General features: G+C 33.2%; 3 long non-coding RNA genes across 3 annotated transcripts in view; 1 reads left to right on the forward strand and 2 right to left on the reverse strand.

Moving 5' to 3' along the window:
• Positions 1–27,780, reverse strand: part of LOC127833356 (uncharacterized) — a 55,711-nt gene that overhangs the window by 21,238 nt on the left and 6,693 nt on the right. The window lies entirely within an intron of this gene.
• LOC127833357 (uncharacterized) lies at positions 751–25,830 on the forward strand. The gene is made up of 3 exons (XR_008027384.1): positions 751–958; positions 6,800–6,883; positions 25,534–25,830. It is a non-coding gene; the product is annotated as an uncharacterized LOC127833357 (long non-coding RNA).
• On the reverse strand, positions 16,490–19,569 carry LOC127833355 (uncharacterized). Its single transcript, XR_008027382.1, has 2 exons — positions 17,801–19,569; positions 16,490–17,181 (listed from the first exon to the last, which is right to left on the reverse strand). It is a non-coding gene; the product is annotated as an uncharacterized LOC127833355 (long non-coding RNA).

The following is a 27,780-nucleotide window of genomic DNA, read 5'->3' on the forward strand; positions in this document are numbered from 1 at the left end:
GGCGAATGTAGAATTACCGAAATCCCCGATACAAGTCAATATTTTTCAAAAGAAGTGAGATATTGTTGTTAAATTTTTGTCTGTACCTCTTCTTTCTAATAGCAAAAACCCACCCAGGTGATTTTTTGACACTTGAAGAGCTTTACAACGGGGATTTCTGTTCCTGATCGTGCTTGTGAAAACATGCACTATGGATTCATACTAGGAATCCCAATAATTATGTATATATTTTAGTTTTTCACAACCAAACATGGATAAAAACAATTTTTCATCAGTGAATTGATTGTATTTTGCAATATTCTATCTTAATATCCGCAGTATTTTGATAAATAATAAATATTATTGGGGATTCTGGGGATTTCGGGGGATTTCGTTATTTCTACACACCCCAAATTTATGATATTGCTGGGGCAATTGCACTTTACCGGCACATATTATACTGTTATTTATTGTTAACCGACTTGAAATAAAAGTTTGTATCTTGTATCTTGTACAAAAAAAAGAACGGAAAAGCGAACCATAACCTGCAAAACCTAACTAATAATCCTAAAACCTAATAATCCTTTTTATCCTATATATTTCCTAAATATCGGGGGCTACCGCGCGTTCATATCGTATGCGTTTTTCAACGAAATATATATATATATTGTATGCGTTTTAGGAACCGCAGTAAACACAATTGCGTACCGGTAAAGTGCAATCTAGCCCTAGTCTGTGTGGTAAATCAAGTGTACTGAAGATTATTTTTAATTTCTTGAACATCAACTTTTCACAACAGGTTTACTTCTGCTGCATTTTTAGGGTTGAAAAGCCACAGGTTGTGAACAATTGTGTACATGTATTATATTACTTAGTTCCTTCCTCACCTGAATAATTTGACAGTGTGTGATGATGAATATGCATTATCGTGCATATCACAATGTGTGGACCTGGAGCTCCTGCAGTTTAGACTCAAAAGGTGGGAATAATTTTTAATATTAAGAGCTTAATTCTATGCATTAATCTCTGACTCACTGAAAAACATATTTTAAAGTTGACATGGTCTTGTGCCATGTGGGTCAACCAGAGTACCTTAAGCCCCACCTATATCACCACAAAAAACAAGTAAACCAAGGTAATATTTAATCTTACTGCACCGGATTGTATAAACAGTTAAACCGGCGGTTAACCACATACCAGCGGTTAAAAGTCGGTATCATGTTGGTTACTGGTCGGTAAGCGTTTGTATAAAATTTGGTTAGTTATACTGATTGGTTAAAACCCCGTTAAAACATACCCTGCTTCCCTAGGTGGGTAATTACAAGTTACCGAGAGGTAACTTACACAAAATGGCCACGGCGCGCGACATAAAAGCTGACCATCGACGACCTTCACAATTTCGACGAGTAAACAACAAATTGCAGCGACTGACACTTTATCTGACTTAATTTACAGGGCAATGTGATTTCCGGACGACGAATTTAAGGACGCACATAACTTGTTTCTTATATTCTGTTATGGGTATGCCGTGTGTGATCCGATGCATCAATGTCGCCCATGTTAAAATCATTTCTCCGAGAACAGGGAACAACAAAAGTACAAACAAAAAACAAAACACGTTCGAACTAGTATCTTACCTTTAATAATCCTTTAAAATCCATAAATAATCAATTTAATTCAATAATTGAGGAGTTTGCATCTAGGGTCTTTGATAATTATTTCAGCATAGTTAAATAAAGACCCTTATGCCATCATATCATTATATTCAAATGAGAACTCAATAAACTTTCTTCGTCACAAGCTACGTCATGTACTCTATGTACATTACTGCTGTTAAAATGAACCGGAGCAGTTTATCAAATGTGTCGTGTTCTGAGAAAAATGGGCATAATGCATGTGCTTAAAGTGTCGTCCCATATTAGCCTGTGCAGTTCGCACAGGCTAATCAGGGACGACACTTTCCGCATTTAGGACATTTTTTGTTAAAATGAAGTCCCTTCTTAACAAAAATCAATTTTTGGCGGAAAGTGTCGTCCCTGATTAGCCTGTGCGAACTTAACAAGATAATCTGGGACGACACTTTACGCACATGCATAATGCCCAGTTTTCTCAGAACACGACACAAATAATAGCCGTTGGTGAACTCGGTTGCATTTGCAGATTTCTGCATACAAAGATATATTTAATCTTGAACAATGTTTTATTTGTCTATGGTAAATTCCCTTATTGTACAAGAAAGTAAGTAAGTTTATTTTAAACATATGCCAAATTAGAAGACTAGTCTAGCATGTTACGACAACCATGTATAATTTTTATGTTACATTTAGAACAGCTAGAAGAATAGACGTCTTTGTAAGAACTCTCTTGCAGTTTGGAAGCACCAGGGATTCCGCTAAATGAAGCCAATCCCGACATAATTATCAATTTGTCCCTGGTCATTTTGATGAACTCATGGTTAAAATTTACACTTTATTTTATTGTGAATTTCATGAATTTGATAAAAAAAAATACATGTCGCTGTTTATAAGCGTGACACTTCGCGCGAAAATGCATTGTGGAAATGTTTTGGTTAAAGTTACCGGTGGTTAAATTCCACTATGCGCGGTTAGGTTACTTTGCGGTATATCGTGTTTATACAATCGAGTTACCTTGAAGGTTACTATACCTGAATAACCGCAAACTTCAGGGGTCTAGCTAGGCTCAAAATTTATGGAGAAGTCACTTCTCCCTAAAGCCAAAATAGGGAGAATTGGTAACATATTTGGGTAAAATGGTACATTTCGGTCATAGATCTTAGTTTTACATATATTTTGCAGCAACTTAGTGGTTTCTGTTCAGCTTTCAATCAACTCTTCACTTGTTTTATACAATAAGACATTTTAAGTGTATAAAACCAACATTTTCCTTATTTCTCATTGATTGTTGATTATAATTGTACTTTTAATTACTTTTTTTCCTTAACATGTGTATCAAAGAAACTTCAATTGTAACAAACCAGTAATGTTCAGAATCTTTTTACTTCCTTGTTAATTTTAAGCAATTCAACATTAAATCAAATTCATATTTTGTTACAAATATTTGTTTTAAATTAAAAATTCATTTAAAATCTCATTTTACAGCAGCTATTCCGAATCTGACCTGTAAATGAGCCCCATATTTATTGCCAGTGCTAGGTTACATCTTCCCATTTGATCATTCCTTAATATTTTTTTAATGGGCTTTTTAACATGGCTAAATCATAGTTATTGGTAGCCAGCAGAAGGCAATTAATCAAGGCATCATCTATTAACAATTTCAAGAAGTGTAATAGCTCCAGGCTGTTCTTTTGAATGTTCAACTTAGCATGACCTGTACATGGGGCACTAATGGCTGAGAATCCTCCTGTGTCCAATTCTCCACATCAAATTGATTTTAATCGGTCAATGTCTGGCACAAAGTAAATCATTAAAAGGAGGAGAAGTCACTTCGCCTTCATGATGTGCGAAGTGAAGATTAATTTGGCGAAGGAATCGCCCATTTCGCCCACTCGCGAGACCCCTGAACTTACCAAGGTTTGAATGTAAACGAGCGGTTACTTTAACCAGCGTTTATACAAGCGGGTGCTGGTGTAAAAGAAGTCTCAAACCATTTATTGCTTTTCACCAGAACAACTGTATTACTCTACTGATCAGGTAATGGTAACTTGACTGTATATGTAATTTGTTTATGCCGACTTGCACCTAGCGGCATATCATTGAAAATGCATTAAAAAAATGTCGAATTTATAGAGTAATCATAAAACACTTAAAAATTGTAGTATTCCTTAATGCTTTTTACATATGTTATGATTTTCATTATAAAAACTTATAAAAACATGGTCTTATTCTCGTTCTCAACTTTGCTTGACGAGTCACGTGACCATGGTCAAATCTAGGGTGAATTAATTTTTAATGATGTACACTGAAGGGTTCGAAAGCAGGTACTCGTTGTTTAGGCGGCATTGACAGTTTTACATGATATGGTGGTGCTGGAAACTTGCAAAAAATCTGTAATCAAAAATGGATTAACATAACAATTTAAGTTGACAGCCATGTAGAGTTCTATGTCAAAAAGAGTTCCTATTAATATGTTTCACCATTTTTAATCTTAATCGTCACTATATTTGACGTGTCGAAAATTAAGAGGTTTCCTCCCCAGACAATTTCTTCCTGGATGTTTCACCCCATGACCATTTTCCAATTAAATAGATCTAATTGTAATTGTTGTTATAAGTGCCTGAAATTTTTCTTTTATTAATTGAGATCATTGAAAAATTGAGTAAAAGCACAGCTTTGATGTTCTTTGATGGTCATTTTTAAGTGAAATAGTATGTTACAAATTAAACTATTATTGTATTAATGAATTGAGTAAAAGCACACCTTTTATGTTCTTTGATGATCATTTTTATTTGGAATAATATGTTACAAAGTAAATAATTATAATTATTGAATTAATGAATTTATTTTGGTACAAACTAATTCAATTATACCTGTATATACTTAAAACATTTTACACTGATTCATTCTGTTATTAGAATTTACTGCAATACTATAATATTATACATACATATCATAGTGATAGACATTTTCTGAGTTTGTGAATTGGATATAATATTCATATTCCATTTTGATGTCTATATATCCCTTCATACATTATTATTTTCCATCATTTTTTTTACATATTGATTCAGTCTGTCATCAAGATTATCATACAGTATAATAAAAAGTTGGACACTTATACGTTTAGTTATGCAGAATATTTACTATTGACTATTACTATTTACAATCCCATTAAAAAAAAATAAAAAATTGATTTAATCTGTTCCATAAAAATGTGACAGCATTTTAATGTTTTCGCTAATATTAAAGTTACAACACACACCTTACATTATACAATTTATCAGGCACTTATGGTGCAATATACAAGTGTTGATTAGATTAGCAAGTGTATTATTCAAGATAACAGCTATTGTATAACGGGTACATTTGGTGCAATATACAGGCCCTTTAATTAATCACCACTGATGAGATTAGGTGACATCTTTAAAGAGGGATAGTCATTCATAAGATGAGATTAGCAGTTTAGCACATTATCATACAAAAATCGTTTTAAAATAGTTTATGACTCACTGTATTAATTATTATAAATGAATTGATTTGAATTTACTTTATTAATAGTATTATATAAGGTAGTCATAGATGCATCTGTTGTATTTAACAGGGATGGTTTCAAAAGATATGTTACACTTTCAACATCTTTTTCATTTGTAAATACACATGAATCTTTCATATATCTTCATGACTAGAATGAAACATGTTGTCAAGTCAAAAGTCAAAATCCTCTTTTTTCACTCTCATATCATAAGATTGATAAAAATTTGTAATTTTGCTTCATTTTAAGTTTGGTATGTTCATTTTGAGATTAAATGTCAGATTGTGTATGCTAATTTCAAATAAAATAGTTCACAAAAATCTAGGTTTATTGATATTGTGTTCTGTAAAACTGATATATTTCATATTTTTTTCATTTAAAACCATTTTTTTTTAATTCATAAAGTTATTAATATTTCCTTAAATTACACAAATTCATTTAAAAAAAGTTCTTTTTTTTGCTAATAAATATTATAAATATCATTGAGTTAAATTAGTAAAATATGATAAAGTTTTGATTACATTTGGTAAATATACTATTAATAATGAAATATTGTGCTAGAAAAGAGCAATTCTGTTTTAATTAGTCTAAATTAGTTTTAATTACAAATTAAAATATCAGTGACATCCAATAATTTGATTATATATATGAATGCATGAACAAAATACAAGTTTTGATAGTAACATAGTTTATTTATTTATCATATGTAACTGTAACAAGAAAAACAGTTGTGAAATTGATATAAATGTGATCTAACCTTTTTACAATTCACCAATTTAATTGGATTAAAAACAACAAACAAGTTCCACAACCCTGCACAGGTTTACTCAAACTGAAATAAGGTGTTAATTGTGTATTCAAAATTGGTCTGGATTACACATTATTCTAATCTTGTTTGCATTTGTGCTCCCAAATGAGCAACATGTATAAGATACTTAGTAAGATTTTGAGAATATCTAGTACACCAACATGCACTTATTAATGATTTACGTACATTCCTTACACAGTTTAACAAATGAACCAAAAAAAAACAAAACAGGCTGCTTCATAGATAATGTTACTTAAAGACTTCATAAACAAAATAATCATTTGATAAAAATCAAGATTATACTTCAAACAAACAAGTATAAATGTATTGGGGGGGGGGGGGGAAGCAGCTGCACTTAAACTAAAATGGGGGGGGAGGAAACTTCTTGGGGGAAACGTCTGAAAGCGGTCCCAGAATGGGAATCGAATACTGGTTGCTGGTGTGACTGCACCAAATTGACCTTTATTATCAGGGGATCAATTACTTGTTAATGGAAATCTATGGTGTAAACTTTTTCGCATTATAATTAACATTTATTATTTTAACTATGTGTATTGTTTGATTGTGTGCTGAACATCATACCCATAGCCAGGGGGGGGGGGGAATGCAGGATTTTAAGTATCATTTTAAAAATTGTTTAAGGCTGGACCTCCAAACCCCCCCCCCCCCCCCCCTGAATGCAAGATGTGGCAGCCTCTCCCGCACATATCCTCTTCGCCATTTTGTTGCTCAATTAACTGTCGTTAATGGGAAAATACGCATCCCTCTTTTCAAAACCCTGGCTGTGGGCCTGATCATAATGAATTGCAACTAAAACATTATAATTATGTATTTATATTTCAGCACTTAAAAAATCTTATCAGATGAGGATCAGTACCATATATTATTGGATCGTTGTACAATACCTGTGAAAAACGCTACACAGTGGTGAGTAATTTTCAAATAAAAGGGGACTTGCTCACGTACTACCATTTGAACTGTGTCAAAACTAAATGTCTACTGTGCTGTTTTGGGGAATAAAAAGCAACCAAACACACATGTATTTTCAGTTTTGTTTGCAATAATTTATTGGATTAATTGACAAAATTATATAGCCTGTTTATAAAAATTAGTGTGTACCCATAAAAAGAGTTTTTTTGTTTTGAAAATAACCAATATAAAAAGCATTAGTTATGTTTAGTATAGAACACTGCAAGATAAGAACAATTAACTATTGCCTTTAATAAATTGTATTAACTGAAAGATTTAGCTATGTCTAAGAGTTAAATATCATATAATAACGAGTAAGAGTGTACATTAATGACAACAAAAACCTATTTATACACCACAGTGGGAAATCTTTGCCTTGCTTTGGGGAAAACTCCAAAAACTCTAAAAGGTGGGGAATGTGTATCTCCTAATATTTTGCTAAAAAAACTTCAGGTGATGTGTTCCACAATATCTTATTTATTTTCTAAAACAGTTAAGAAACTAAGAAGGACTATGGTTTAAATGTACAGACTTAAAAATCTAAAATCACTGTTTATTAAATCATTACATTATTACTGTTTAGATGGAGTATATTTTCTGGGGAAGGTATTTTGAGAAATTCATTTTGTAAATTGAGTTTTGTTTGTGAAGTCCTTATCTTTATTTAATTTTGTTCTTATTGTTACAGCTGACTTCAAAATTATATGAATGTTCAATGTCATGGTAATTAAGACACTTAAAATCATGTTATATCCATAATGACCTTCCAGCCATTTGTTAGGACTCAGTAACATGTTCCTTTTTTGCCCATTTCTCATTGTGTCTTGTATATTTTATGTCATTTATTGAATAATGATAAAATAACATCACATTTACTATTTATGAGATATATTTTCAATTAAAAAAGTCATTTTTGTTGCCATAGTTTCAATAAGGCATGCAATAGTTTTTGGTATTTTTTATGCCCCCGATGGTTGGCATATAGTTATCACACTGTGCATCTGTCTTACTGTCTGTCCGTCACACTTAAAAAAATATGCTCATAAGTCTATGTCGCTTCAGATGTAACCTTCATTTTTGGTATGAATGTGTACATGGACAAGGCCTTTCCATACCCACACAAATTTCGACCTCATTGACCTTGACCTTGAACTTAAGGTCCGCGTAAAGGTTTAAAATCTGCATTTATGTTTCCAAAAATGCTCATAACTTCTATGTCGCTTCAGATGTAACCTTCATATTTGGTATGCATGTGTATATGGACAAGGCCTTTCTATGAGCACACAAATTTTGATCCCTGTGGCCATGACCTTGAAGTTAGGGTCAGTTAATTTAGGTTTTGAAATCTGCGTTAAGGTTTCATAGTATAACCTAAATGGAAAAGACCTTTCCAGACACACACAAATCTTGATCCCTGTGGCCATGACCTTGAAGTAAGAGTCAGCATTAAGGTTTCGAAAATTTGTTCTGTTATTTAGCAGTCTAACATAACTTTCAACTATCAAAGCGTTTTTTGGGGGTATATGTCATCCTATGGAGACAGCGCTTTTAATTCAGTTACATGTAAGTTGTGTCAATACCATAAGTGAATTCGTAGAAATATTGGATATTACCTAACAAAATGCATTCATGGTGTCAGAGCTCCAGATAAAAATTTGGTCAAATTCTTATTCACCCCCTTTTTAAAAAATTAATTCTTATTTTACCCCCTTTTTATAAAATTAAGTCTTAACAATATATTACCAAATAATTTTGAGTGCTTTAGATTTGCAGTCATTTACGCAAGAGCTTATAAGTTCATCAATTATTGACGAAACCATGCTTTGGGTATTTGAATCAAATTGAAAAAATGCATGCAGCGAGGACTTTTGACACTGAAATGGCTTTATTGCCTTCCACGCTTCAATACACCGCTTCAGTCGGCCATTTAGATTTTTCTGTAAAACGGTCACTCACAATTTGGCTTTATATAGATCATAATGGCCTTTTGGTCGCCGTTAAAGTCATATCAAAAACTATATTTAACATTTAATTTTAATGGCATTTTGAATAGGTATACAGTATATTACTTGTGTATAAAAATTACGATAAGTGTAATTTAAAAGGTACAATAAACAGTAATGACTCGCCTGCAAATCTAGGAGAACAGAATCGAGACCGTTTGGTCTTTCGACGTTTTAGGTGTGGCTCTTCCTCACAGCAAACGCTTGAGTGAAGTTGATTTAAAGTTGTAGTTTGAATTGAGCGCCTATACGAGCCAGAAACGGGATCAAATGTTTACCATACATAATTTGCTACTGGAAGTTTTACGCACCTTTGAAAATTTCGATTTTGTGTTTTATTTTTTCAATGCGTGCCTTTACGCAAAGATTTTAAATCTAAATCGTTATTTAAGAAATTTAATTCGTTTTTACGCCTTTACGCATGTTATCTGGAGCACTGCATGATGTGAACATCACAATTGCAGCAAGAAAAGATTTTTTGGTTACCAAATAGACAATTTTATGTGTTAAGTTTCTCTTTGATAAATGTTGTTTTTTTAGGAACAAAATTATATCATCATTATTGAATGCCCATAATCTCTGAGCTGTTAGTTAGTTAAAAATAGAGAACATTCTTGCACTTGTTTCCATTTTTATTAAATGCCATTTATAAATATAAAATAATCCAAATAGTGCCTTGTGCCCTCTTAAATACATGCATCCAGTCTCATCTGATTGTGTCACCTTAGACCCCTATAGAACACAGTCATCCAAGGTTTGTTAGATAACAATCAGTAACACAGCAACTGATAAGCTGAAAGACAAACTCTGCACAAATATCTTATTATCTCCAGGTAATACTATATTCAGATTTGAGTTTTTTTTTATTAATTTTAAATGAATACGAAATACTTTTTTTTTAGAGAGAAAAACAAGTTTTATAATCATTGTTTAAAACAATGTGTTGGCATGGTAGATCTATCAGTTGTAATTGATTTAGTTATTGAGAATGATGGGCTAATACATCTGCAGATTAATTTCACAAAGACACTATTATCAGTCTCAGATACATAGTTTTATTTGTGTGTAATACTACTGGCAATCTTCCAAGTTTTTTTTTGTTTTTTACAAATCCTTATTATTTATACAAGTATTATATTTTTGTTATGAGTTTACCCAAGAGTTAAAATATTTGTGCATATGGGGTGTCAATGGGCCAATTGTTATACTGCTCATGTTACACTTTCCAGTAAAACTTGTTTTCAATGTCATATCTTGGCTGTCATTTATTCCAGCCCAAAAAAGGGACCTTTTACACAATTCAATAGACCGTTCCATAATCGATAAATTGACCGCCGCCATATTGTCAGTCACGTGACTGTCCGCCATTACACTGCTGCTAACGTGTGCGAGTCTGCGATTCCAAAAGCCAAAGACATAGAGAATACCCGCTTCACCGTTTATTGGATAAATAAATTACTTAATGAATTAATGTGAGGTGATTATCACATTTTTGTTGTTTAAATGATTGTTTGAAGTTGAGTTTGATTTTTACAAATAAAATGTTTAAAATGCTTTCGTGTATTTGTTTTTTTTATCTGTAATCAAGTGGTAATCATCGGCGAAAATTTGCCGGTTCAGTTGCTCATACTATGTCTTTGATTAGACTTGTTTCTTTTAACGTTTCACAAACAATTCACGCATGTATTGTTGTGTTGATTTTAATAGCCGCAACATCAAGCAGATTATATTTTAATTAATACTTATAAAAGATTCTCGCGCAATTAATTACCGCTAATTGTTTGTAATTGATCTCATTTGGTAAAAATCTACATTCCAAAATCATTACATATTAATGATGATATTTTTGATACGCCTTCCATTATTTTTCTTGTTCTAACTGATATCAGAGATAAAAAATTGTGGTTTGGAATTTATATTTATTTTTTTAAATGGAATTTTGTCACGTTAAAAAACGAGCTTTTTATCATGAGAGAGTGATATTGATCTTGACGACCTTTTATGTGATTATTCGGAAGATGAAGAGAATGCGATCTATGTGATATATCTATATTTTCATCTTTGAATCATTTAACAGCTATAAAGCTAAAAATACTACCGGTAAACATTGTATTTTATAGGTCTTTGAAGTAACGCAAAACATATGGATAACGACTCCAAATGTTTAGTCAATTAATCCACACAAAAAACTCAGATAAAAAAACAGCTAAATAATATTTCAAAAATATATTATTAAGCGCCAAACGAATTTATTAATACATTTATTTGCAACTTTAAAAACGCGGCATAAGCATCAAATTAAAGATTATCTGAAGACTGAAAGGCCGACAATATGACACAATAAAGAGCTCTATGCATAAGCCGTAATATTTTTTTTCCAGAAAAGCTTCAATAAATTACAATAGTAATACATCTAATTATAAAAAATATAATTATCAATGGCATGAGGACGCTAGTGTGATAAATAAATGAGTGTTAGAAAGTGTAAGGAGTGCTTTGAAAATAAACATACTACAAAGCCATATTAAAAGCAAAGGACATGACAGTATTTACATGTAATTTTAATTTGATGGGTTTTGTACAAAGAATGACGCTATTGAGGAATATTAACATACAACTGAAAAAACACAACTTCATATGATGCAAATTGAACTGTGTACTCATGTATATTGAAAACTCGTTACTAGTGAGTATGAGTGACACATATCTAACATTATAACACGCATATATTTATATACATATATATTTTTTTTAATATTTTTTACCTCTGTTTGGTGTCAAATGTAATTTATTGTTTTATGATATCGTTCGTGCATTGCCGTAACATCAAATGTTCATACGGAATGACGTAGTTTTATTTAACCGATACCGCTAAATACGTTAAATGTTTTATTTATTTATTTTTCGGCGTAAGCTGTATTAAGCCAGCTTTTCACCCTGACTTGACCTTTGTAAGTGTCCAATAATATATAAATAAAATTTCCCGCGGCTAGGTACGAATGAATACACTTCATTTATTCCATTGGCTGATTTGAGTATAACACCAGAACATTGGAAACATATCCGCGTCTTTGTAACACTGTTTTACTGCATGAAACAATTTTATCTCTAATGAAAAGGCTCAATAGATAGAACAGTTTTACAATCAATTTTCGATATAAATACAGTTTGTGCGTTCACCTTTTATTTTCAGAGAATTACCAGCGCAAAAGCGTTTATACTAAAGGCTATATTCTCATATTTAGTACTTACTTGCATTGCATTTCAACCCGCGAGGTTTTGGGTCAATTCGCGGCCAGTGTGTGAAAGTCAGAGTTTATATACAGTTCATCACCGGAGTTCGCAGAAGGGGTTGCGATCTTTTCATTGAAGGAAAAAATTGGAATCTATGCTATTTTTGTCTGATGGAGTAAATAGTTCGTTTAGTCGCTTTGTCGATATATCAATATTTTAGGCACAGCTGTTGCCTTGGTCGTGTATAGTTGGCGTAAACAAGCCGTCGTTTCAGCAGCAGAATTGTTACCTAACTTTAATGCATTGCATTCCAATTCGCAAGGCATCAAGGTCAGTTTGCGGTCAGTTGCAGAAATCTTTATATAAACGCCGTCTCGTAAACTTTGTGCACTTGAAGTCTGTTTTGATTAGAAAGATACTAAATAAAGATATTCGGCGATATTATTGTGGTATGTCAATCATCGATTTTTAATATGTTTTCAACATTTGCATGATAAGGACCATGATAAGGACCAATTTTGATAAAATTAATTAGAAATATTTATCCATTTAGACCAGTTTATTAAGCATGAGCACAATAATTCACTATACTATAATTATGCAATTAAATAGGATTCGAGTATTGCCGGCTGACCTATATGCACTCGTTTATTTTCATGTTTCTTGTGTTTTTCTATTCTGTAAATATAGATATCTGAGTAATAATATCACATAAAGCAAAACGAAATCTGGCGCAACACCCCGTAATTGATTTGCTTGTGATGTAGCTAAGAACTGCGCAGAAAAAAGGCATCCGCTACTTTTTATCTCATAGAGATAAATTTTGATCGTTCATAAACATCGACCACAATCAACGCCGTATATCTTTTTTAAAGATATTTCTTGTTTTAAATACTTAATTTTTTCATAAATTAAACGGGCTAGTATCTTTACGGTGTACAATTTCTGATATTCTATATTGGACATAACTTTTAATTTGTAAAATATGTAACATATCTTATTTACGCAACTGTTAAGTATGTCGGAGGTAAATTATCTTACCAAATGACTGCTTAAGACTACCAGGAAGATGAGACATGGTGGCATCATCAATTGTGTTTTATGACCAGATTGTCATCTGCCACCCAGTGTGGTTTATGACACCATGTGGTTAGTTAAGTCTGGACAATATCTGATCAAAACGAGATAATCGGATTATGCAGAACAAAGGGGCAATTAAACACTGGAATGCAAAGGCATACACGATTTAAAGATTGATGCTAATAATCAAATGAAAAATATTGCATTTAATTTAATTAAATGCTTTTTTTAATGTGTCAATGTGTTAGTTTTCCAAGACAACCAAGACCATGTAATGACGGCCTTAGAATTTAGAAAGAAATTCATCCGTTGAATAATCGGTGCTCTCTTATATATGTTACCGATTGTTAAGCAGCAGTGTAATGGCGGACGCGGAGAGAATTCAGGGGAGATAATTATGTAATGACTAAATTATGGAACGGTCTATATTCAGACTTGTAATTTAAGATTCAATGTGACAGACTTACAATTGTTATAAGGGCTTCAAAATGCTCACGTGTGCTCACATAATAGATGATAAACAGTCTCTGGAAAAACCACAATGAGATTTCAATCTGGCAACATTCATTTTAATTTGTTCCCTTTATTTCATAAGCCCTTTTTATATATATCATTACATTTTTCATCATCATCCATAAATATTTTAGCATTTTAAATGTATTAACATTTTCTTTTGAACATTCACTAAAAATGCTGTGTGACACTATTTCCAATATGACACTATTTCCAATATTCTATCAGAAAATAAATTGTTTTTGTTTTGTCTCTTTTTAATTCACCCTAGGGTGTGATGAAAATACAAAAAATAATTATGTTAAGGGAAGCTCTGATTTTCTCATTCAAATTTCAAGATAAGAGAGTTGTACATTTCCATTGCCCCAGATAATTATTTGGGAAATATAGTTTTTACCCATTGATTTTGAAAATCAAAGCGCTGATGGCACTGAATTTGTTCGCTGTTGTATAATCTTAGACATAACTCAGTTTTCAAAATTATGTTATAGCTTTTTATATCACAAGTTTGAAATGATCACAACCCATTCAAATTTATAAAGAGTGTGCCTTAACACACAGGTCGAGATGTGTGTTTCTTCCAAATCATTGATACAGCTAATCAGTGTGCACAGGCTAATCTTATTTGACATTCATTAAGCCCGTTTTTTTCATGAAAGCAGCCAATATGTACAGGTTTCAATTATAAACTCTAGACTGGCCAACCTTGTCTTGCCACAAGTTGTTAAATACACTCTATGTACTGTGCCAGTGAGAATAGGTAGATGCAGATATTAAAGCAGAAGCATTATCGTCTGCTAAAGTTTACTGGAGTTATCCACACAGGCAGTCACAGGTTACGATTCCTGCCGTACCTAAGCCCATACTGATCCATACTGATCTGCAAAATTGTGTCTGCATTATTTGTGAGCGAAAATAAGGTGATTTCATTCTTGAAATAGGGTGATTTGAGTTATAAAAATACATACATTAAAATCATTCTGTTTTACTTCTGTTGCTGCACACTTGTATTGATTCAATAAAACTGTAAACTATCATTATTAAATTTAAAAACTTATGTTTTATAACATCTTTAATCCTTGAAACTGTCCATAATATAAACTTTAAACTTAAAAAAAACCTGACGTTAACTGACATCTTTGTAACTGTCAAACATATCGACTGATTTTTTGGGGCAACAATTGCGGACGCCTTTCTACCTCTCTTAGACATTTTTATTTTGCATCATAATAGAAACTGAAAGTTCAGACGCTTTACAAATGCATGCTTAATGAGCGACAAATTAAGTCAGATTGAAAAAGCATGAATGTCGTCATAAATAATTTGGTCAGACGCTATAATTAAATATGAAATCTAGTCCGCAGAACATTTTAGTAGCTTTGACTGTTGTCCTGCTCCATCATCCAGGGGCTTGCTGAATGAAACCGTCGCCACGTTACAATAATAATTATAAAGAGAAAATACCGAAAATGAGCAAAGGATTTTCAGTTGAAGCTATTTATCATACACATTAAATTTGATGAATTTGTGTAAAAGTTAAGTTGGTTGCATTTTCAATACGCATAATATTGTATTTCTTAACGTTTTTAAACAATGTATTAGGGTGAAAGACGCAGATACGCAGCTTATGTGGGGCACTGCATTTCATGCAAAATATGTTTCAAAACATTAAGGGTATTGCACATGCTTTCAGATAATATTATCTTTGTGTCTCACATCACTGAAGCACAAGTTGCTATCTATTGTAGTGCAAATGTTAAATTTTAAATCTAACTTTCATTTTTACCTGAAGTATTTAGTACAAATAACATTTCATAATTATTTGATAAGTTGATAACACCTTTTACCTGAGAAATGGGGTTATATTTTCAATAAGTTGCTAAGTTGCAAGTTGCAGACATGGAGTAATCATAATTGTTAATCTGTTATCATCATGCTTATTAATTGATTCCTTTTTCCATTAATCATGGATTGATCATTAATTATAGCTTTTGTATAACTTAAATAATAATAATATAGATTACTGCTATGTGCAAGAGGTCATGACTCATTATTATTTTATGATTACTTTTATGATTACTTTTGACCAAAAAGCAGATTCAATTTCAGTTCATGAAGACACATGACACATGAACAACATCAGATAACTTGCCAACTTATCATGTAGTTAACTCCCCGGGTGTACTTTGTCCAGGGTTTTCCATGGAAATCCATGGAAAATATGAGGCTGGAGTATTCGGACTAAGTTTCCAGCCTTTTCCAGCGTCAATATTTAAAAAAGGGTGGAAAATTGTCCATGGTATGTGGAAATAGCCTGGAATAGTTTCCATGGTTTTCCAGGCTCCCTGGAATAATTACCATGGAACAATTTCCAGGGTTTTCCAGCCAGCATGGAATAAATACCGTCCGAATACTCCATGTAATCTGGAAAACCATGGAAAACCATGGATTTTTTTCCAGGGTTTTCCAGATTACATGGAGTATTCGGACGGTATTTTTTCCATGCTGGCTGGAAAACCCTGGAAAATGTTCCAGGTTTTTTCTTTGTTCAATATTCCATGGATGCCTGGTATAACATGGAAAATTGTCCAGCGTTTACCATGGTCACTGAATAGAAAAAGAAATTTCTGGTCTAAAAACAATATTCATGTATTAAATGAATACAATACTCACAGCTTAAATAAATCATAATTTAAGGTTAGATTAAAACAAAACAAAAAATCAACATAATGCCTTAGTTTCTTCGATGTATTATTTTGTTCACAATTCATCAAAATATAACATCAGATTACAAATTGTGTTACATTTATTTAACAAATTGTTCAGATCAAACAAGTGTTGTTTAATACATGCTTACAAAGCCTCTAGGTCCATTATCATAAATCAGGCCCTTACATAACAGAACAGGCGCTACTTTAAAAGTTAAAAAGTATAATGCAACCTTAACAACCTGTATTCAAAGTAACAAAATACAAGCAAGTCAAGTAATATACAGTAACAATTCATGAACCCTGTACAAACGATATACAAGAAACAAAATGAAAAATTTAAGTTATTTTAGCTACTTCATGTTTGTCACAATATATGTAGCTGCCCATGAGAACAATTAAGGATACTATTTTTCTCAGCTACTTTCACTTTAATGCAATTTAGGTGCTCAATTTCATTAAAATACTTTTATATAATTTTATTGTTCAAAGAAATTCAGAACATGAATGCATGTACATGTATTACTTTCCAAGTGACAGTTTAAAATATAATTGCAAGTCTAAAACTTGTGAAGGCAGCTTAGTAAATTATAAGTACCCAGGTGGGATAAAATTTCAGTTTTTAAAAACTTTTTTGTTAATTAGCTGGGCTTCAGTAGGTCGTGGATCTTTTATAGAACTTGTACTGCTGTTATACTGTACGGCTCCTGCATGATCTCTGAAAGAAAAACAAAGCAAACAATATTACAAGAAAGTCATAAGTTTTTTACATTCATCTGTAAAAGTAAATGTGCAGCAATCATATGATTGAATATCTATACTTCAATGCTCATTCATATTTTAATCTATTTTAGATATTTCATATCACTGCTCAATTCGGTACATCTGGCTTTTTTGTATTTGAGCGAACATTTACGATCCTAAGTAGTTAGCAATTATTTCTTTTCCATTTTCTGAAATTTATTCTCTTAAAGTTTGCAAGCCGGCTTTAATCTACTTGCAAACAGGCAACCACACAGGAAAACTGAGACTTTCAAGTGAATAAATTGTTGATTTAACTTATATTTTTATATGACTCTCTTTTATTTTGAAATTTATATTGTTGTTTTCTTAAATGCCCCAAAACGGGGTACACTAGCATGTATCTGGAAACTCAAACATATATAGGAATTTTATATTCAGATATTGCTATATGAAAGATATGCTAATTTGCTAATTCATATAAAAATAACCTGTAATTGAAACTAGACCAAAATATTGGATACCAAAAAGACAAAATACTTTCAGGTGGTTAACACTAAATTACTTATATGAGCCCGGGGCATAACAATATTTACCATGAATTTGTGGCCATGTTAGTCCTCTTGGTAAATGCACCAAAAGAGCTGCTTTGCTGTCTTGGGTTATTTCACTGCCAAACTCTGCAGTATCTTCCATCAACTGGTCAGCTACAGTTAAAGCACATAATGAAAATGTATATAGAAAATAATTCAAGTATTGTTTTAAATATTTAGTAAAATTGTCTTTAAATAATAACTTACAATGAAGTTAATACATCACAAAGCATAGCATAACAAAATTTGTAGGTATGATTAGTACAAATTTATTATTGCTATAATTAGAATGATGTGTAATTCTATTGGTATGAAAATGTACAGTGAAACCTAAAAAACAATGCTATTGGTTTAATTAATTTATTTATAAACATTAACAGCATTAATGAGCATTGAGTTCTCATCATGCACAGCACATAACTCCCTTAGCCTCAGTTCCCTAGCCATGCATTATAAACTTCCGATACTACATACAAGCTTATTAATATCTCCACATAGGACTTCCTTTATCAAGCTGCAAACTGCACTTAGTGAAAATGTGTGTGACAGCTGCTTTTAAACTTCTATATATTTGCCATACTTTTACCTAAAATGTCACATAAAAAGGTCTACAATGATGACATAAGAAGAATAAATTTAAAGGAATATTTAGAAATAATGAAAAGCACAAACCTTCAGTTGTTGTTCTATTCCTAGACAGACTGCTCAAACACTTGTATGCATCACTTTTTAACAACAATTCATGTCACTTTCCAAATGATATCCATACATTATTATTTTAAGAAATTCTTGTTAATGGAAAAACTCATTAAGTTAAACTCTACTGTTTGTGAAATTACATTAACTTCATTTTAACAACAAGTTTAACCTGCATTTTTTCTTCAATACGCCTTCTCCAGAATTTCAATCTAACAGGTAAACTTTCTGTATTTGAACTCAGCCAATCAGAAAAGGCTGTGATATTTTATAACCAATAGATTAGCCGCAGACACATCTGACTCACACACAGGCTTTTCAGATAGTTTGTTAATTGCAAACCTGGACTGTAGTTAAATATTGAGTGTGTATACACCTTGAACAGGGTTAAGGAATTTAAACTTGTAGACATTGCTTTGAAAGTTACTACTATTACTTCTACTACTAGTACTACTACTACTACTACTACTACTTCTGCAAAACTACTACTACTATTACAACAGCCACAACAACAACAACAACTACCTACTACTACTACTACTACTACTACTACTGCTACTACTACTACTACTACTACTTCTACTTCTACTACTACTACTACTACTACTACTACATCTACTACTACTACTACTACTACTACTACTACTACTACTACTACTACTACTACTACTGCTGCTACTACTGCTACTACTACTACTACTACTACTACTTCAACTACTACTACTGCTTCAACTACTACTACTACTGCTACTGCTGCTGCTACTGCTGCTGCTGCTACTACTCCTGCTGCTGCTGCTACTACTACTACTGCTACTGCTGCTGCTGCTACTATTACAACTCCTGCTGCAGCGACTACTACTACTACTGCTGCTGCTGCTGTTACTACTACTACTACTTCTACCACTACTACTGCTGCTACTTCTACTTCTACTACTACTACTACTACTACTACTACTACTACTACTACTACTACTACTACTACTACTACTACTAGTACTTCAACTACTACTGCTACTACTACTGCTACTACTACTGATGCTGCTGATGCTGCTACTGCTACTACTGCTGCTGCTGCTACTTCTACTACTACTACTACTGCTGCTGCTGCTAATGCTACTTCCTTAACTACTACTACTACTGCTGCTACTAGTATTGTTATTATTATTTATACTACTATTGCTACCATTACTGCTACTATTCCTGTAAATGCTAAAACAACAACACAATAGTAACTGCTACTGTCACTTAAATTTGCACCAATAGTATAATTATCAGTAGTTTAACTGCTTGTACAACTTATACAACAACCACTTTTACTTCTACTCCTACAACATATTCTACTGCCAGCACCAGCATTACTACTTCTACTACTACTACTACTACTACTACTATAACTACTACTATTTCTGCCCAAACTATGCACATTGTTTTATGTTTTATTCATATGTTGTGTAAATTGTTGAACTCTGATTTACTTTGAATAAAATGTGTTGCATTTTTATAAGTTATTTTCTCCTCTTATAAAGTCTAAGTTTTTTCCAGGGTTAGCTGAAAATGTTAGAGTCTTTTCCATGCTTAAAAAATTCTATGTTCCACTTTCCATGCTATCTGGAAATATTTTCCAGGGTTATCCAGCCTAAATCCAGCGTTTTCCATTCCTTTTCCATGCTTTTCCATCCAAGGCTGGAAAATGCTTGGAAAAAAAGTCCACGTTTCATGGACATTTCAAGAACAAAACCCTGGAAAACCCTGGAAACTGTTTCAAATTCCAGGGATTACCATGGAATTCCATGTTATACCATGGATTTCCAGCCTAAGTTCCATGATTACCCTGGACAATGTACACCCGGGTCTTTCAGTGCTGGAACCGAATTTTGAAGGCCTTTGCAAATAGTTTGGATCCAGATGAGATGCGACAGAACGAGGCATCTCATCAGAATCCAAACTGTTGCTATTCTGATAGTATTCTTTGAAAAATAAATCCACGAAAATGGTAATTTTAGAAATTCAGCAGACAACATTTTAGCAGACAACAAATTTCCCAGCATGCAAAGGGTTAATTACTCAAGTGGTGTAGATCTCTAATTGCCCTGGGCCCTAGGGTTATTTCAAGGGATTAAGTCTTAACAATAGTTATTATTCCGAACTTGCCTACAACTGGTTTTTTCCACTAATTTACATGAGGTACAAATAAAATTGACCTAGATCCACGGGGTTGTGTATTGTTCTTCCCTCCTACTGGTGAAACTGGAGGGGACTTAGGGTTTTTGCTCTGTCTGTCTGTCAGTCGGTCAGTCTGTAACACTTTTCTGGATCCTGCGATAACTAAAAGTTCTTCATATTTTTGCATGAAACTTGAAACATGGATAGATGGCAAAAGGGAGTTTATGCACGTCATTTCATTTTGTTCGTACATCAAGAATTATGGTTGCTATAGCAACAAATAGACTAGAAATATTGCTGAAAATAGTGGATCCTGCGATAACTTTAAAAGTTCTACATATTTTTTCATGGAACTTGAAACATGGATAGATGGCAATATGGAGATTATGCATGTCATTTCATTTTGTTCCAACAACAAGAATTCTGATTGCTATGGCAACAAATAGACTAGAAATATTGCTGAAAATGGTGGAGTTTTACCGGTAGGGGACTTATATTGCATGGCAATAGTTTTGTTAAAACTCAGTAAGTACCAGAATATTCATGTGACACTAGGGTCATAACGGTAAAAAGTTGATTGTACCTAACGATTAGCGGAGTTCTGAATACAGTCTAATGCATTGATGATCTGCATTTATGCAAAAAATAAGTGTTGGAGCTAGGTGTGGGAACAGTTAAGTAATCAGTCAAATTATTGATTTCATGAAATTTTTACTGAACCATGTTATCCCATGTATAAAAGTTACTTTGTGAAAAAGCAATTGATGCAACTTCTGCACCAGTGGAGAGACTCTGGCATTTTCTATCCATCCTGATAGAAGTCGTATGAGTGACCACACTTTTCAAATGCCCATAAACATCAAATGCAATTATCATGCAGTATGCTACATCTTTCTTTTTTTGTGTGCAAATTAATAGGATAAGAATAGGATATATATTTTTTTAGATAAACAGTGTTTGATAAAGTGTATACAAGCCCAAATATTATTAAATGCATGAATAGATTCATTAATAAACAATTTGATCACTTTAGTTCAGTTTACCAATTAATAATTGTTAAATGAACAATAACCATTAATCATGTTTGAAAAATAAGTTAAAAACATTAATTTAATTGATTACTTTTTTCGAGTAATTGACCACATGTCTGCCCAGTTGCAACTGAGAGTAACACTGTTTTGTGATATTGACATTTTGCTTCACTTCATTCTTAGAGCAATCACACTGCAGTTATAAATAAACTGATAAGATAAGCTATTGGGGGACAACACCTGTCCCAGTACACGGATTATCTCCAAAGCCAATTAAATATGCAGGTTTGGTTTTGTGCTATAATAAGCACCCGCTTAACAGTTATATGTTTCAATTGTACTTTTGCTGTGAAGCTGTTTAAGCCAGCTTTTCACCACACCTGAGCTTTGTAAATAATCAATATAATTCAAATAAAAAATATCCCGCAGCTAGACACGAATAAAGACACCTAATTTATTCCATTGGCTGATTTGAGCGATGTAATTATGGTATGTCAATAAAAGAATCTTATTGTGTTTCCAACAATACCATGATAAATATTATTTTTGATAAATTTAACAAGAATTATTCCACCATATTGACTAATGCATGTGCACGATGATTCACGAAACTGTAAATAATCGAATCAAATAGAAATGCCCAACAAACCACTAAAACGGGTTTGTTCGAAGAACACGCGTATAAATATTTTAAATATGTACGGATACTTCGGGTGTGGCTGGTTGACTTATATGTTTTAATTTCATTTCCATTCTTCTTTTGGCTCCTGTTTTGTATTATAGATTTATGACCAGCAATATGTAATACTGTTAAAAAAGCCGCAAAAACTCCGCGTAACATCTTGTACTGCATGTGATATAGCTAAGAACTGCACTGAAAAAGACATTTGCTATCTTTGATCTCATTCATTGAACTCTTTACTTTTCAGCAACTCCAACCACAATAAACGCCGTATATCTTTTGATGTCCCCCACCACTATATAGTGGGGGACATATTGTTTTTGCCCTGTCTGTTGGTTGTTCTGTTGAATGGTTTGTTTTCAATTAAACTCCTCATTGTTGTAGCGACTAAAAATGAAAACATATACCATGGATGATTTTATGTGCTGATTGAGTTTTATGGTTTTCCCATATTTTCATTATGATGTTCCTTGAAACCATCAAATTATACAAGATTTTATTTACCACATTTTTCACATACTTGCTATCAGCCATTTTTTCTTTCGAAAAAAACTTCCAAATTTTGACTGATTAAAGCCATACAGATGGTGCTTGAATCATCATAACTTTTTTCTCTAATGTGCGAATTTTATTTTATTTTGCTCACATTTGCTTAGTGAAATTCCTATATAACATAAGAAATGTACTACAGACTTTTTTATCTTAATTTGCAGGTGCATGAATAAGGGCAAATGGCAATCATAACTGAAAGAATATGATAAACTTGTTTTTTTAGCTCAACTATTATATATCAAATATATATAGTGGAGCTATTTTACTCACCCCAGCGTCGGCGTTTGCGTTGGCGTTAGCGTGCAAATGTTAAAGTTTGCGTACTACCCCAAATATTTCCTATGTCCCTTGACATATTGCTTTCATATTTTGCATACTTCTTAACCAACATGACCCCAACCTATGAACAAGACAGACAACTGTTTCAAGCATTTTGACAGAATTATGGCCCCTTTTATACTAAGAATATGCATATTATTGATAAATCTATGTTAAAATTGGCGTACTACCCCAAATATTTCCTATGTCCCTTGACATATTGCTTTCATATTGTGCATACTTCTTAACCAACATGACCCCAATCTATAAAAAGAGCAGACAACTGTATCAAGCATATTGACAGAATTATGGCCCCTTTCATACTTAGAATATGCATATTATTGATAAATCTATGTTAAAGTTTGACAAAACAACACTTGCTTGACAAACCACAATGCCCAAACCATCCCCCCATGCCCCACCCCAGAAGTCCCCCCCGCCCCATGCTCCACCCCCCACTTTTCTTATTTTTGAAAGATCATCTATTAAATGATCACACAGCCACGTTATACCCCCCCCCAACCCCCCCATCTCCATGATGGCTTATGTTATACTGTCAAGCACTCAAATAGTCAAATATATATCAAGATGATTGAAATTAAATTATACAAAAATGACTAAAAAATAAATTTATTACACAGAAATGGACTCAAGCTGGCAATACGAGGTGGGGGATTATGGGAGATTACAGTTGACATGGGTTATGGCTAGTATTTCAATGGAATTAAAACTCAAATTCAACCTGTGCATGTTAATTACAGTAAAGTAATTTTGAGTATAATATGATAATGGTTCATAAGTATTGATTTCTTAAACAATGAACAACTGAGCATTTCTCAATATCTGGATTCAATTTAAGCGCACATAGAGATGGATTCCTTTCCTCCTTTTTTAACTTTCATAAATATCCATAAAAACCACCCAACTAAAGATGTCAACTTGATGCCAGTTACTAATGTTGTGTAATATTTCATACAGAAATGCCAATTAAATTTGTAATCTAGTCTTTGGCTATATGGGTGATGCAAAGTCTCTTATAAGTTGATATATCTCAAATTTATTATTGCAGACACATTATGATACCAGATTTCGGTAGCTCTCCCCAATTAAATCAACTTTTTATAGTAATCTTAACATTTATTATTTGACTTTATCCTCATTCACAATCTTAACTTGTGTAAATAAGACTAAATTATGGTTTGTTTATTTTGTTCAGTTAAAACCATCAATAATGTGCTTGATTAAAAAAGTGCTTCAGTTTTATAAGTTAAGGAAGTTTTTAATAAATTGAGCATTTAATATATGATTTAATTTATATATTTAGTTTTGATACAATAGTCATTTAATAATTAATATAAGAATTTAATTAATAATTTAAATTTTATCCATTAATCAAGGAATATTAAATCTAAGAATTTAATTTAAAACATGTGCTTGTTGATCAATTTATAATATAGGAAGGAAATTTAATAAGGTGTCTTAGCTCAGGTAATATTTAATACCACACAATACCTGGAAATAAAATTTTGTCTTATTACCAGGTATTGTGTGGTGTAAATGGTGGATTGGTTGTTTATTGTCTTTCGGTGTTCATTTGCTGAAATATGACAATGAATTCATAAAAATGAAGCTCATTCTATTACAAGAAAATGAATTTTGTATTATGGAAGTGTTTTAAGCGACAATGTAACATAATTTCATGTAACACACATAAATCCCTATTTTAAAGGTAACTGGCTTTTGGGGACGTCAACTGCAGTAGTCTGTTATACCGGTAATCTTATAGAGAAATTGCCATTATTGTCCCCTACCAGTTTTTGCTCTGTCTGTATGTCAGTGACAGTCACACTTTTCTGGATCCTGCAATAACTTTAAAGTTCTTCATATGTTTTCATGAAACTTGAAACATGGATAGATGGCTATATGGACTTAATGCAAGTCATTTCTTTTGTTCCTACGTCAAAACTTCTGGTTGATATACCAACAGTAAAAAAAATATTCCGACAATGGTTGCATTTTTGACAATGGTGGAGCCGGTTTGGGACATATATTGCTTGGCAATAGTCTTGTTACAATATGCAGTAACAAGTCAACTGAACAGCCTGAATGTTGTCTGGTTAAAATGCTGATAGAAAGAAAAAATAATTCACCTATGAAACATTATAACTTGCATACTTATATGCCTTCTTTATAAATTCCATGAGGCCTTTATATTTTTTATCTAAATTTAGAATAGTATATAATACATATCATATGATTTGGTGTTCATCTGATATGCTCATTTGTATTTTCAGTTAGGCCATGCTCAGGAGGGAGTGACTGAGTTATTGGGTGCAGAAGAAGCACAAGCCATCTTGACATGATGAGTCATCCCCAACAGCGCTTGACGATGGTTTCCTGCTGGATGAGGATGAACCATAACTGAGCACTGAGGATGATACTTCTCTCAACACTGCATTGTATGACGACAAAGCAATTCAGTGTGGTTTGTCATCGTCAACAAAAGAACCAGACTCAGCTGACGTTGGAGACTGTCAAGTTGAGATCACTGTGCCTATCAGGGTTGAGTGTTACATACTGAACGAAGTGATCCAAAGCCATTTATTGTCAATACGCACGCTAGAGACCTGGACATTCGCTGTTTACATTCAGATCAAAGCAATGGCAAGACCTATTTAAGAATGAAAGTATGTTTTAATGAAGCAGGACACATTACTGTGTATGTTCATGTAAAGGATGTTGCACAGGAACATTATTTGTGGAAACAAATTTCTAGTGATTATCTTTTTGCTCTTTAGCTCACCTGAGCACAATGTGCTAATGGTCCGTCATGCGATATGTGTTGTGCGGCGTAAACATTTGCCTTGTCAACAATCTAGAGGCCACATTAACTGTCCATACATCATGAAATTTGGTCATAACAATTTTCCCAATGATATCTTGGACAAGGTAAAAAATTGTTCCGGTGTATTGTCCATCATCATGAAACTTGGTCAGATGATTTGTCCCAATGATATCTTGGGCAAAAATGGTTCCGGTTGGTTCAAAAACATGGGCACCAGGGGGCGGGGCATTTTTCCTTATAAGTCTATATACATAGCTATCAAAAAAACCTTTTTAACACTCTAGAGGCCACATTTATTGTCCGGTCTTCATGAAACTTGGTCATACAATGTGTCTCAATGATATCATGGTTTAAAAACATGGCCTCCGGGGGGGGGGGGGGGGGCAAAGCTTTTTCCTTACATGGCTATAGTAAAAACATGTTAACACTCTAAGTCACATGTGAGAATGATTTTTCTTCAGCAACATTAATACCCTGCCTTATACGATAATGGCTCTTATGCTTTAATGTTTGTTGCCTGCATAACTGCAGAATATTAGCTGCTTTCTTCCAATATGTTATTTGTAATATCAACAACTTGCTTAATATGTGTAATGTTTGATAAATTGCTTATTTTTTTAAGCCAGGTGTATTGATATTTGTTCATGAGTTATGAAGTTTTGATGAAATATCATTAAACTGTAAAAACTGTGTTCATGCATTCTTTTATGCACAGACTAAAATTGTTACTACAGAGCTTTATTAAGAGACTGTATCACATTAATGGTTGCATAGGTTCCTCTGTAGAAGCCGGGACACATTTCATTTAGTTATCCCCCGCCAGAGGCGCAGGGATATTGTTTTGGCGTTGTCCATCCGTCCGGCTGTCCGTCCGTCCGTCCGGCACTTTTGTGTCCGGAGCCATATCTTGGAAGTGCTTTGGCGGATTTCCTTGAAACTTCGTATGAGTATATATATGCATGAGAGGATGATGCACGCCAAATGGCATTGTACACCATCTGTTAAAAACAGAGTTATGGCCCTTTGTATCTTGAAAAAATGCTTTTTACTATAGTCACTTTTGTGTCCGGAGCCATATCTTGGAATTGCTTTGGCGGATTTCATTGAAACTTGGTATGAGTATATATATGCATAAGAGGATGATGCACCCCAAATGGCATTGTATACCATTTGTTAAAAACAGAGTAATGGCCCTTTGTATCATGAAAAAATGCTTTTTACTATAGCCACTTTTGTGTCCGGAGCCATATCTTGGAAGTGCTTTGGCGGATTTCATTGAAACTTGGTATGAGTATATATCCCTCGCCAGAGGCGGAGGGATATTGTTTTGGCGTTGTCCGGCCGTCCGTCCGTCACTTTTGTGTCCGGAGCCATATCTTGGAAGTGCTTTGGCGTATTTCATTGAAACTTCTTGTGAGTATATATATATGCATAAGAGGATGATTCACGCCAAATGGCATTGTACACCATCTTGTAAAACCAGAGTTATGGCCCTTTGTATCTTGAAAAAATGCTTTTTACTATAGGCACTTTTGTGTCGGGAGCCATATCTTGGAAGTGCTTTGGCGGATTTAATTGAAACTTGGTATGAGTATATATCCCCCGCCAGAGGCCAGAGGCAGAGGGATATTGTTTTGGCGTTGTCCTGCTGTCCGTCCGTCACTTTTGTGTCCAGAGCCATATCTTGGAAGTGCTT

This window comes from Dreissena polymorpha, chromosome 6, assembly GCF_020536995.1.
Source record: "Dreissena polymorpha isolate Duluth1 chromosome 6, UMN_Dpol_1.0, whole genome shotgun sequence".
Taxonomy (NCBI): Eukaryota; Metazoa; Mollusca; class Bivalvia; order Myida; family Dreissenidae; genus Dreissena; species Dreissena polymorpha.